A 7,500-nucleotide genomic window follows, 5' to 3' on the forward strand; every position below is an offset into this window, starting at 1 on the left:
TGGTTGTCAACTTATTTCGTACGGCCATACCAGCCTGGCAACGCCCGATCTCGTCTGATCTCGGAAGCTAAGCAGGGTCGGGCCTGGTTAGTACTTGGATGGGAGACCGCCTGGGAATACCAGGTGCTGTATGCTCTTTTGCTCATTCACTTAGAAACTGAAATCTTGCAATATGCACAAGTAGTCCTTCATGAAAGGGGCTGGAAGCTGTTTTCATTTTGACACGAGAGAGAGAGAGAGAGACCACCTTGCATTGTCAATTGCTAAATCTGTATATGGATAAGTAGCCTATGGTTGTCAACTTATTTCGTACGGCCATACCAGCCTGGCAACGCCCGATCTCGTCTGATCTCGGAAGCTAAGCAGGGTCGGGCCTGGTTAGTACTTGGATGGGAGACCGCCTGGGAATACCAGGTGCTGTATGCTCTTTTGCTCATTCACTTAGAAACTGACATCTTGCAATATGCACAAGTAGTCCTTCATGAAAGGGGCTGGAAGCTGTTTTCATTTTGACACGAGAGAGAGAGAGAGAGAGACTACCTTGCATTGTCAATTGCTAAATCTGTATATGGATAAGTAGCCTTTGGTTGTCAACTTATTTGGTACGGCCATACCAGCCTGGCAACGCCCGATCTCGTCTGATCTCGGAAGCTAAGCAGGGTCGGGCCTGGTTAGTACTTGGATGGGAGACCGCCTGGGAATACCAGGTGCTGTCTGCTCTTTTGCTCATTCACTTAGAAACTGAAATCTTGCAATATGCACAAGTAGTCCTTCATGAAAGGGGCTGGAAGCTGTTTTCATTTTGACACGAGAGAGAGAGAGAGAGAGAGAGAGAGAGAGAGAGAGAGAGAGAGAGAGAGAGAGAGAGAGAGAGAGAGAGACTACCTTGCATTGTCAATTGCTAAATCTGTATATGGATAAGTAGCCTATGGTTGTCAACTTATTTCGTACGGCCATACCAGCCTGGCAACGCCCGATCTCGTCTGATCTCGGAAGCTAAGCAGGGTCGGGCCTGGTTAGTACTTGGATGGGAGACCGCCTGGGAATACCAGGTGCTGTATGCTCTTTTGCTCATTCACTTAGAAACTGAAATCTTGCAATATGCACAAGTAGTCCTTCATGAAAGGGGCTGGAAGCTGTTTTCATTTTGACACGAGAGAGAGAGAGAGACTACCTTGCATTGTCAATTGCTAAATCTGTATATGGATAAGTAGCCTATGGTTGTCAACTTATTTAGTACGGCCATACCAGCCTGGCAACGCCTGATCTCGTCTGATCTCGGAAGCTAAGCAGGGTCGGGCCTGGTTAGTACTTGGATGGGAGACCGCCTTGGAATACCAGGTGCTGTATGCTCTTTTGCTCATTCACTTAGAAACTGACATCTTGCAATATGCACAAGTAGTCCTTCATGAAAGGGGCTGGAAGCTGTTTTCATTTTGACACGGGAGAGAGAGAGAGAGAGAGAGACTACCTTGCATTGTCAATTGCTAAATCTGTATATGGATAAGTAGCCTATGGTTGTCAACTTATTTCGTACGGCCATACCAGCCTGGCAACGCCCGATCTCGTCTGATCTCGGAAGCTAAGCAGGGTCGGGCCTGGTTAGTACTTGGATGGGAGACCGCCTGGGAATACCAGGTGCTGTATGCTCTTTTGCTCATTCACTTAGAAACTGACATCTTGCAATATGCACAAGTAGTCCTTCATGAAAGGGGCTGGAAGCTGTTTTCATTTTGACACGAGAGAGAGAGAGAGAGAGAGAGAGAGAGAGACTACCTTGCATTGTCAATTGCTAAATCTGTATATGGATAAGTAGCCTATGGTTGTCAACTTATTTCGTACGGCCATACCAGCCTGGCAACGCCCGATCTCGTCTGATCTCGGAAGCTAAGCAGGGTCGGGCCTGGTTAGTACTTGGATGGGAGACCGCCTGGGAATACCAGGTGCTGTATGCTCTTTTGCTCATTCACTTAGAAACTGACATCTTGCAATATGCACAAGTAGTCCTTCATGAAAGGGGCTGGAAGCTGTTTTCATTTTGACACGAGAGAGAGAGAGAGAGACCACCTTGCATTGTCAATTGCTAAATCTGTATATGGATAAGTAGCCTATGGTTGTCAACTTATTTCGTACGGCCATACCAGCCTGGCAACGCCCGATCTCGTCTGATCTCGGAAGCTAAGCAGGGTCGGGCCTGGTTAGTACTTGGATGGGAGACCGCCTGGGAATACCAGGTGCTGTATGCTCTTTTGCTCATTCACTTAGAAACTGAAATCTTGCAATATGCACAAGTAGTCCTTCATGAAAGGGGCTGGAAGCTGTTTTCATTTTGACACGAGAGAGAGAGAGAGAGAGAGAGAGAGAGAGACTACCTTGCATTGTCAATTGCTAAATCTGTATATGGATAAGTAGCCTATGGTTGTCAACTTATTTCGTACGGCCATACCAGCCTGGCAACGCCCGATCTCGTCTGATCCCGGAAGCTAAGCAGGGTCGGGCCTGGTTAGTACTTGGATGGGAGACCGCCTGGGAATACCAGGTGCTGTATGCTCTTTTGCTCATTCACTTAGAAACTGACATCTTGCAATATGCACAAGTAGTCCTTCATGAAAGGGGCTGGAAGCTGTTTTCATTTTGACACGAGAGAGAGAGAGAGAGAGACTACCTTGCATTGTCAATTGCTAAATCTGTATATGGATAAGTAGCCTATGGTTGTCAACTTATTTCGTACGGCCATACCAGCCTGGGAACGCCCGATCTCGTCTGATCTCGGAAGCTAAGCAGGGTCGGGCCTGGTTAGTACTTGGATGGGAGACCGCCTGGGAATACCAGGTGCTGTATGCTCTTTTGCTCATTCACTTAGAAACTGACATCTTGCAATATGCACAAGTAGTCCTTCATGAAAGGGTCTGGAAGCTGTTTTCATTTTGACACGAGAGAGAGAGAGAGAGAGAGAGAGAGAGACTACCTTGCATTGTCAATTGCTAAATCTGTATATGGATAAGTAGCCTATGGTTGTCAACTTATTTCGTACGGCCATACCAGCCTGGCAACGCCCGATCTCGTCTGATCCCGGAAGCTAAGCAGGGTCGGGCCTGGTTAGTACTTGGATGGGAGACCGCCTGGGAATACCAGGTGCTGTATGCTCTTTTGCTCATTCACTTAGAAACTGACATCTTGCAATATGCACAAGTAGTCCTTCATGAAAGGGGCTGGAAGCTGTTTTCATTTTGACACGAGAGAGAGAGAGAGAGAGAGAGACTACCTTGCATTGTCAATTGCTAAATCTGTATATGGATAAGTAGCCTATGGTTGTCAACTTATTTCGTACGGCCATACCAGCCTGGGAACGCCCGATCTCGTCTGATCTCGGAAGCTAAGCAGGGTCGGGCCTGGTTAGTACTTGGATGGGAGACCGCCTGGGAATACCAGGTGCTGTATGCTCTTTTGCTCATTCACTTAGAAACTGACATCTTGCAATATGCACAAGTAGTCCTTCATGAAAGGGTCTGGAAGCTGTTTTCATTTTGACACGAGAGAGAGAGAGAGAGAGAGAGAGAGACTACCTTGCATTGTCAATTGCTAAATCTGTATATGGATAAGTAGCCTATGGTTGTCAACTTATTTCGTACGGCCATACCAGCCTGGCAACGCCCGATCTCGTCTGATCTCGGAAGCTAAGCAGGGTCGGGCCTGGTTAGTACTTGGATGGGAGACCGCCTCGGAATACCAGGTGCTGTATGCTCTTTTGCTCATTCACTTAGAAACTGAAATCTTGCAATATGCACAAGTAGTCCTTCATGAAAGGGGCTGGAAGCTGTTTTCATTTTGACACGAGAGAGAGAGAGAGAGACCACCTTGCATTGTCAATTGCTAAATCTGTATATGGATAAGTAGCCTATGGTTGTCAACTTATTTGGTACGGCCATACCAGCCTGGCAACGCCCGATCTCGTCTGATCTCGGAAGCTAAGCAGGGTCGGGCCTGGTTAGTACTTGGATGGGAGACCGCCTGGGAATACCAGGTGCTGTATGCTCTTTTGCTCATTCACTTAGAAACTGACATCTTGCAATATGCACAAGTAGTCCTTCATGAAAGGGGCTGGAAGCTGTTTTCATTTTGACACGAGAGAGAGAGAGAGAGAGACTACCTTGCATTGTCAATTGCTAAATCTGTATATGGATAAGTAGCCTATGGTTGTCAACTTATTTCGTACGGCCATACCAGCCTGGCAACGCCCGATCTCGTCTGATCTCGGAAGCTAAGCAGGGTCGGGCCTGGTTAGTACTTGGATGGGAGACCGCCTGGGAATACCAGGTGCTGTATGCTCTTTTGCTCATTCACTTAGAAACTGACATCTTGCAATATGCACAAGTAGTCCTTCATGAAAGGGGCTGGAAGCTGTTTTCATTTTGACACGAGAGAGAGAGAGAGAGAGACTACCTTGCATTGTCAATTGCTAAATCTGTATATGGATAAGTAGCCTTTGGTTGTCAACTTATTTGGTACGGCCATACCAGCCTGGCAACGCCCGATCTCGTCTGATCTCGGAAGCTAAGCAGGGTCGGGCCTGGTTAGTACTTGGATGGGAGACCGCCTGGGAATACCAGGTGCTGTCTGCTCTTTTGCTCATTCACTTAGAAACTGAAATCTTGCAATATGCACAAGTAGTCCTTCATGAAAGGGGCTGGAAGCTGTTTTCATTTTGACACGAGAGAGAGAGAGAGAGAGAGAGAGAGAGAGAGAGAGAGAGAGAGAGAGAGAGAGAGAGAGAGAGAGAGAGAGAGAGAGAGAGAGAGACTACCTTGCATTGTCAATTGCTAAATCTGTATATGGATAAGTAGCCTATGGTTGTCAACTTATTTCGTACGGCCATACCAGCCTGGCAACGCCCGATCTCGTCTGATCTCGGAAGCTAAGCAGGGTCGGGCCTGGTTAGTACTTGGATGGGAGACCGCCTGGGAATACCAGGTGCTGTATGCTCTTTTGCTCATTCACTTAGAAACTGAAATCTTGCAATATGCACAAGTAGTCCTTCATGAAAGGGGCTGGAAGCTGTTTTCATTTTGACACGAGAGAGAGAGAGAGACTACCTTGCATTGTCAATTGCTAAATCTGTATATGGATAAGTAGCCTATGGTTGTCAACTTATTTCGTACGGCCATACCAGCCTGGCAACGCCTGATCTCGTCTGATCTCGGAAGCTAAGCAGGGTCGGGCCTGGTTAGTACTTGGATGGGAGACCGCCTTGGAATACCAGGTGCTGTATGCTCTTTTGCTCATTCACTTAGAAACTGACATCTTGCAATATGCACAAGTAGTCCTTCATGAAAGGGGCTGGAAGCTGTTTTCATTTTGACACGAGAGAGAGAGAGAGAGAGAGAGAGAGACTACCTTGCATTGTCAATTGCTAAATCTGTATATGGATAAGTAGCCTATGGTTGTCAACTTATTTCGTACGGCCATACCAGCCTGGCAACGCCCGATCTCGTCTGATCTCGGAAGCTAAGCAGGGTCGGGCCTGGTTAGTACTTGGATGGGAGACCGCCTGGGAATACCAGGTGCTGTATGCTCTTTTGCTCATTCACTTAGAAACTGACATCTTGCAATATGCACAAGTAGTCCTTCATGAAAGGGGCTGGAAGCTGTTTTCATTTTGACACGAGAGAGAGAGAGAGAGAGAGAGAGAGAGAGACTACCTTGCATTGTCAATTGCTAAATCTGTATATGGATAAGTAGCCTATGGTTGTCAACTTATTTCGTACGGCCATACCAGCCTGGCAACGCCCGATCTCGTCTGATCTCGGAAGCTAAGCAGGGTCGGGCCTGGTTAGTACTTGGATGGGAGACCGCCTGGGAATACCAGGTGCTGTATGCTCTTTTGCTCATTCACTTAGAAACTGACATCTTGCAATATGCACAAGTAGTCCTTCATGAAAGGGGCTGGAAGCTGTTTTCATTTTGACACGAGAGAGAGAGAGAGAGACCACCTTGCATTGTCAATTGCTAAATCTGTATATGGATAAGTAGCCTATGGTTGTCAACTTATTTCGTACGGCCATACCAGCCTGGCAACGCCCGATCTCGTCTGATCTCGGAAGCTAAGCAGGGTCGGGCCTGGTTAGTACTTGGATGGGAGACCGCCTGGGAATACCAGGTGCTGTATGCTCTTTTGCTCATTCACTTAGAAACTGAAATCTTGCAATATGCACAAGTAGTCCTTCATGAAAGGGGCTGGAAGCTGTTTTCATTTTGACACGAGAGAGAGAGAGAGAGAGAGAGAGAGAGAGAGAGACTACCTTGCATTGTCAATTGCTAAATCTGTATATGGATAAGTAGCCTATGGTTGTCAACTTATTTCGTACGGCCATACCAGCCTGGCAACGCCCGATCTCGTCTGATCCCGGAAGCTAAGCAGGGTCGGGCCTGGTTAGTACTTGGATGGGAGACCGCCTGGGAATACCAGGTGCTGTATGCTCTTTTGCTCATTCACTTAGAAACTGACATCTTGCAATATGCACAAGTAGTCCTTCATGAAAGGGGCTGGAAGCTGTTTTCATTTTGACACGAGAGAGAGAGAGAGAGAGACTACCTTGCATTGTCAATTGCTAAATCTGTATATGGATAAGTAGCCTATGGTTGTCAACTTATTTCGTACGGCCATACCAGCCTGGGAACGCCCGATCTCGTCTGATCTCGGAAGCTAAGCAGGGTCGGGCCTGGTTAGTACTTGGATGGGAGACCGCCTGGGAATACCAGGTGCTGTATGCTCTTTTGCTCATTCACTTAGAAACTGACATCTTGCAATATGCACAAGTAGTCCTTCATGAAAGGGGCTGGAAGCTGTTTTCATTTTGACACGAGAGAGAGAGAGAGAGAGAGAGAGAGAGAGAGAGAGAGACTACCTTGCATTGTCAATTGCTAAATCTGTATATGGATAAGTAGCCTATGGTTGTCAACTTATTTCGTACGGCCATACCAGCCTGGCAACGCCCGATCTCGTCTGATCCCGGAAGCTAAGCAGGGTCGGGCCTGGTTAGTACTTGGATGGGAGACCGCCTGGGAATACCAGGTGCTGTATGCTCTTTTGCTCATTCACTTAGAAACTGACATCTTGCAATATGCACAAGTAGTCCTTCATGAAAGGGGCTGGAAGCTGTTTTCATTTTGACACGAGAGAGAGAGAGAGAGAGAGAGACTACCTTGCATTGTCAATTGCTAAATCTGTATATGGATAAGTAGCCTATGGTTGTCAACTTATTTCGTACGGCCATACCAGCCTGGGAACGCCCGATCTCGTCTGATCTCGGAAGCTAAGCAGGGTCGGGCCTGGTTAGTACTTGGATGGGAGACCGCCTGGGAATACCAGGTGCTGTATGCTCTTTTGCTCATTCACTTAGAAACTGACATCTTGCAATATGCACAAGTAGTCCTTCATGAAAGGGTCTGGAAGCTGTTTTCATTTTGACACGAGAGAGAGAGAGAGAGAGAGACTACCTT

General features: G+C 47.2%; 21 non-coding genes and 4 pseudogenes across 21 annotated transcripts; all 25 read left to right on the forward strand.

The window, feature by feature from the left end:
• The first annotated feature begins 16 nt into the window (after positions 1–16).
• On the forward strand, positions 17–135 carry LOC146256264 (5S ribosomal RNA). The gene has a single exon (XR_014730165.1). It is a non-coding gene; the product is annotated as a 5S ribosomal RNA (ribosomal RNA).
• A 172-nt stretch (positions 136–307) lies between these two features.
• LOC146256265 (5S ribosomal RNA) lies at positions 308–426 on the forward strand. The gene has a single exon (XR_014730166.1). It is a non-coding gene; the product is annotated as a 5S ribosomal RNA (ribosomal RNA).
• Positions 427–600: 174 nt separating this feature from the next.
• Positions 601–719, forward strand: LOC146256266 (5S ribosomal RNA; annotated as a pseudogene).
• Positions 720–945: 226 nt separating this feature from the next.
• LOC146256267 (5S ribosomal RNA) lies at positions 946–1,064 on the forward strand. The gene has a single exon (XR_014730167.1). It is a non-coding gene; the product is annotated as a 5S ribosomal RNA (ribosomal RNA).
• Positions 1,065–1,234: 170 nt separating this feature from the next.
• LOC146256268 (5S ribosomal RNA) lies at positions 1,235–1,353 on the forward strand (annotated as a pseudogene).
• A 178-nt stretch (positions 1,354–1,531) lies between these two features.
• Positions 1,532–1,650, forward strand: LOC146256269 (5S ribosomal RNA). Its single transcript, XR_014730168.1, has one exon. It is a non-coding gene; the product is annotated as a 5S ribosomal RNA (ribosomal RNA).
• A 186-nt stretch (positions 1,651–1,836) lies between these two features.
• On the forward strand, positions 1,837–1,955 carry LOC146256270 (5S ribosomal RNA). Its single transcript, XR_014730169.1, has one exon. It is a non-coding gene; the product is annotated as a 5S ribosomal RNA (ribosomal RNA).
• Positions 1,956–2,127: 172 nt separating this feature from the next.
• Positions 2,128–2,246, forward strand: LOC146256271 (5S ribosomal RNA). The gene has a single exon (XR_014730170.1). It is a non-coding gene; the product is annotated as a 5S ribosomal RNA (ribosomal RNA).
• A 186-nt stretch (positions 2,247–2,432) lies between these two features.
• LOC146256272 (5S ribosomal RNA) lies at positions 2,433–2,551 on the forward strand. The gene has a single exon (XR_014730993.1). It is a non-coding gene; the product is annotated as a 5S ribosomal RNA (ribosomal RNA).
• A 174-nt stretch (positions 2,552–2,725) lies between these two features.
• LOC146256273 (5S ribosomal RNA) lies at positions 2,726–2,844 on the forward strand. The gene has a single exon (XR_014730367.1). It is a non-coding gene; the product is annotated as a 5S ribosomal RNA (ribosomal RNA).
• A 184-nt stretch (positions 2,845–3,028) lies between these two features.
• LOC146256274 (5S ribosomal RNA) lies at positions 3,029–3,147 on the forward strand. Its single transcript, XR_014730994.1, has one exon. It is a non-coding gene; the product is annotated as a 5S ribosomal RNA (ribosomal RNA).
• A 178-nt stretch (positions 3,148–3,325) lies between these two features.
• Positions 3,326–3,444, forward strand: LOC146256275 (5S ribosomal RNA). The gene has a single exon (XR_014730368.1). It is a non-coding gene; the product is annotated as a 5S ribosomal RNA (ribosomal RNA).
• Positions 3,445–3,626: 182 nt separating this feature from the next.
• LOC146256276 (5S ribosomal RNA) lies at positions 3,627–3,745 on the forward strand. The gene has a single exon (XR_014730899.1). It is a non-coding gene; the product is annotated as a 5S ribosomal RNA (ribosomal RNA).
• Positions 3,746–3,917: 172 nt separating this feature from the next.
• On the forward strand, positions 3,918–4,036 carry LOC146256277 (5S ribosomal RNA). Its single transcript, XR_014730942.1, has one exon. It is a non-coding gene; the product is annotated as a 5S ribosomal RNA (ribosomal RNA).
• Positions 4,037–4,210: 174 nt separating this feature from the next.
• On the forward strand, positions 4,211–4,329 carry LOC146256278 (5S ribosomal RNA). The gene has a single exon (XR_014730171.1). It is a non-coding gene; the product is annotated as a 5S ribosomal RNA (ribosomal RNA).
• Positions 4,330–4,503: 174 nt separating this feature from the next.
• Positions 4,504–4,622, forward strand: LOC146256279 (5S ribosomal RNA; annotated as a pseudogene).
• A 242-nt stretch (positions 4,623–4,864) lies between these two features.
• On the forward strand, positions 4,865–4,983 carry LOC146256280 (5S ribosomal RNA). Its single transcript, XR_014730172.1, has one exon. It is a non-coding gene; the product is annotated as a 5S ribosomal RNA (ribosomal RNA).
• A 170-nt stretch (positions 4,984–5,153) lies between these two features.
• LOC146256281 (5S ribosomal RNA) lies at positions 5,154–5,272 on the forward strand (annotated as a pseudogene).
• Positions 5,273–5,454: 182 nt separating this feature from the next.
• LOC146256282 (5S ribosomal RNA) lies at positions 5,455–5,573 on the forward strand. The gene has a single exon (XR_014730174.1). It is a non-coding gene; the product is annotated as a 5S ribosomal RNA (ribosomal RNA).
• Positions 5,574–5,759: 186 nt separating this feature from the next.
• LOC146256283 (5S ribosomal RNA) lies at positions 5,760–5,878 on the forward strand. The gene has a single exon (XR_014730175.1). It is a non-coding gene; the product is annotated as a 5S ribosomal RNA (ribosomal RNA).
• A 172-nt stretch (positions 5,879–6,050) lies between these two features.
• LOC146256284 (5S ribosomal RNA) lies at positions 6,051–6,169 on the forward strand. Its single transcript, XR_014730176.1, has one exon. It is a non-coding gene; the product is annotated as a 5S ribosomal RNA (ribosomal RNA).
• A 190-nt stretch (positions 6,170–6,359) lies between these two features.
• Positions 6,360–6,478, forward strand: LOC146256285 (5S ribosomal RNA). Its single transcript, XR_014730995.1, has one exon. It is a non-coding gene; the product is annotated as a 5S ribosomal RNA (ribosomal RNA).
• A 174-nt stretch (positions 6,479–6,652) lies between these two features.
• On the forward strand, positions 6,653–6,771 carry LOC146256286 (5S ribosomal RNA). Its single transcript, XR_014730369.1, has one exon. It is a non-coding gene; the product is annotated as a 5S ribosomal RNA (ribosomal RNA).
• A 194-nt stretch (positions 6,772–6,965) lies between these two features.
• On the forward strand, positions 6,966–7,084 carry LOC146256287 (5S ribosomal RNA). The gene has a single exon (XR_014730996.1). It is a non-coding gene; the product is annotated as a 5S ribosomal RNA (ribosomal RNA).
• Positions 7,085–7,262: 178 nt separating this feature from the next.
• On the forward strand, positions 7,263–7,381 carry LOC146256288 (5S ribosomal RNA). Its single transcript, XR_014730370.1, has one exon. It is a non-coding gene; the product is annotated as a 5S ribosomal RNA (ribosomal RNA).
• Positions 7,382–7,500: the final 119 nt, after the last annotated feature.

Source organism: Hypomesus nipponensis, chromosome 15 (genome assembly GCF_054491055.1).
Source record: "Hypomesus nipponensis isolate SF chromosome 15, ASM5449105v1, whole genome shotgun sequence".
NCBI classification, from domain to species: domain Eukaryota; kingdom Metazoa; phylum Chordata; class Actinopteri; order Osmeriformes; family Osmeridae; genus Hypomesus; species Hypomesus nipponensis.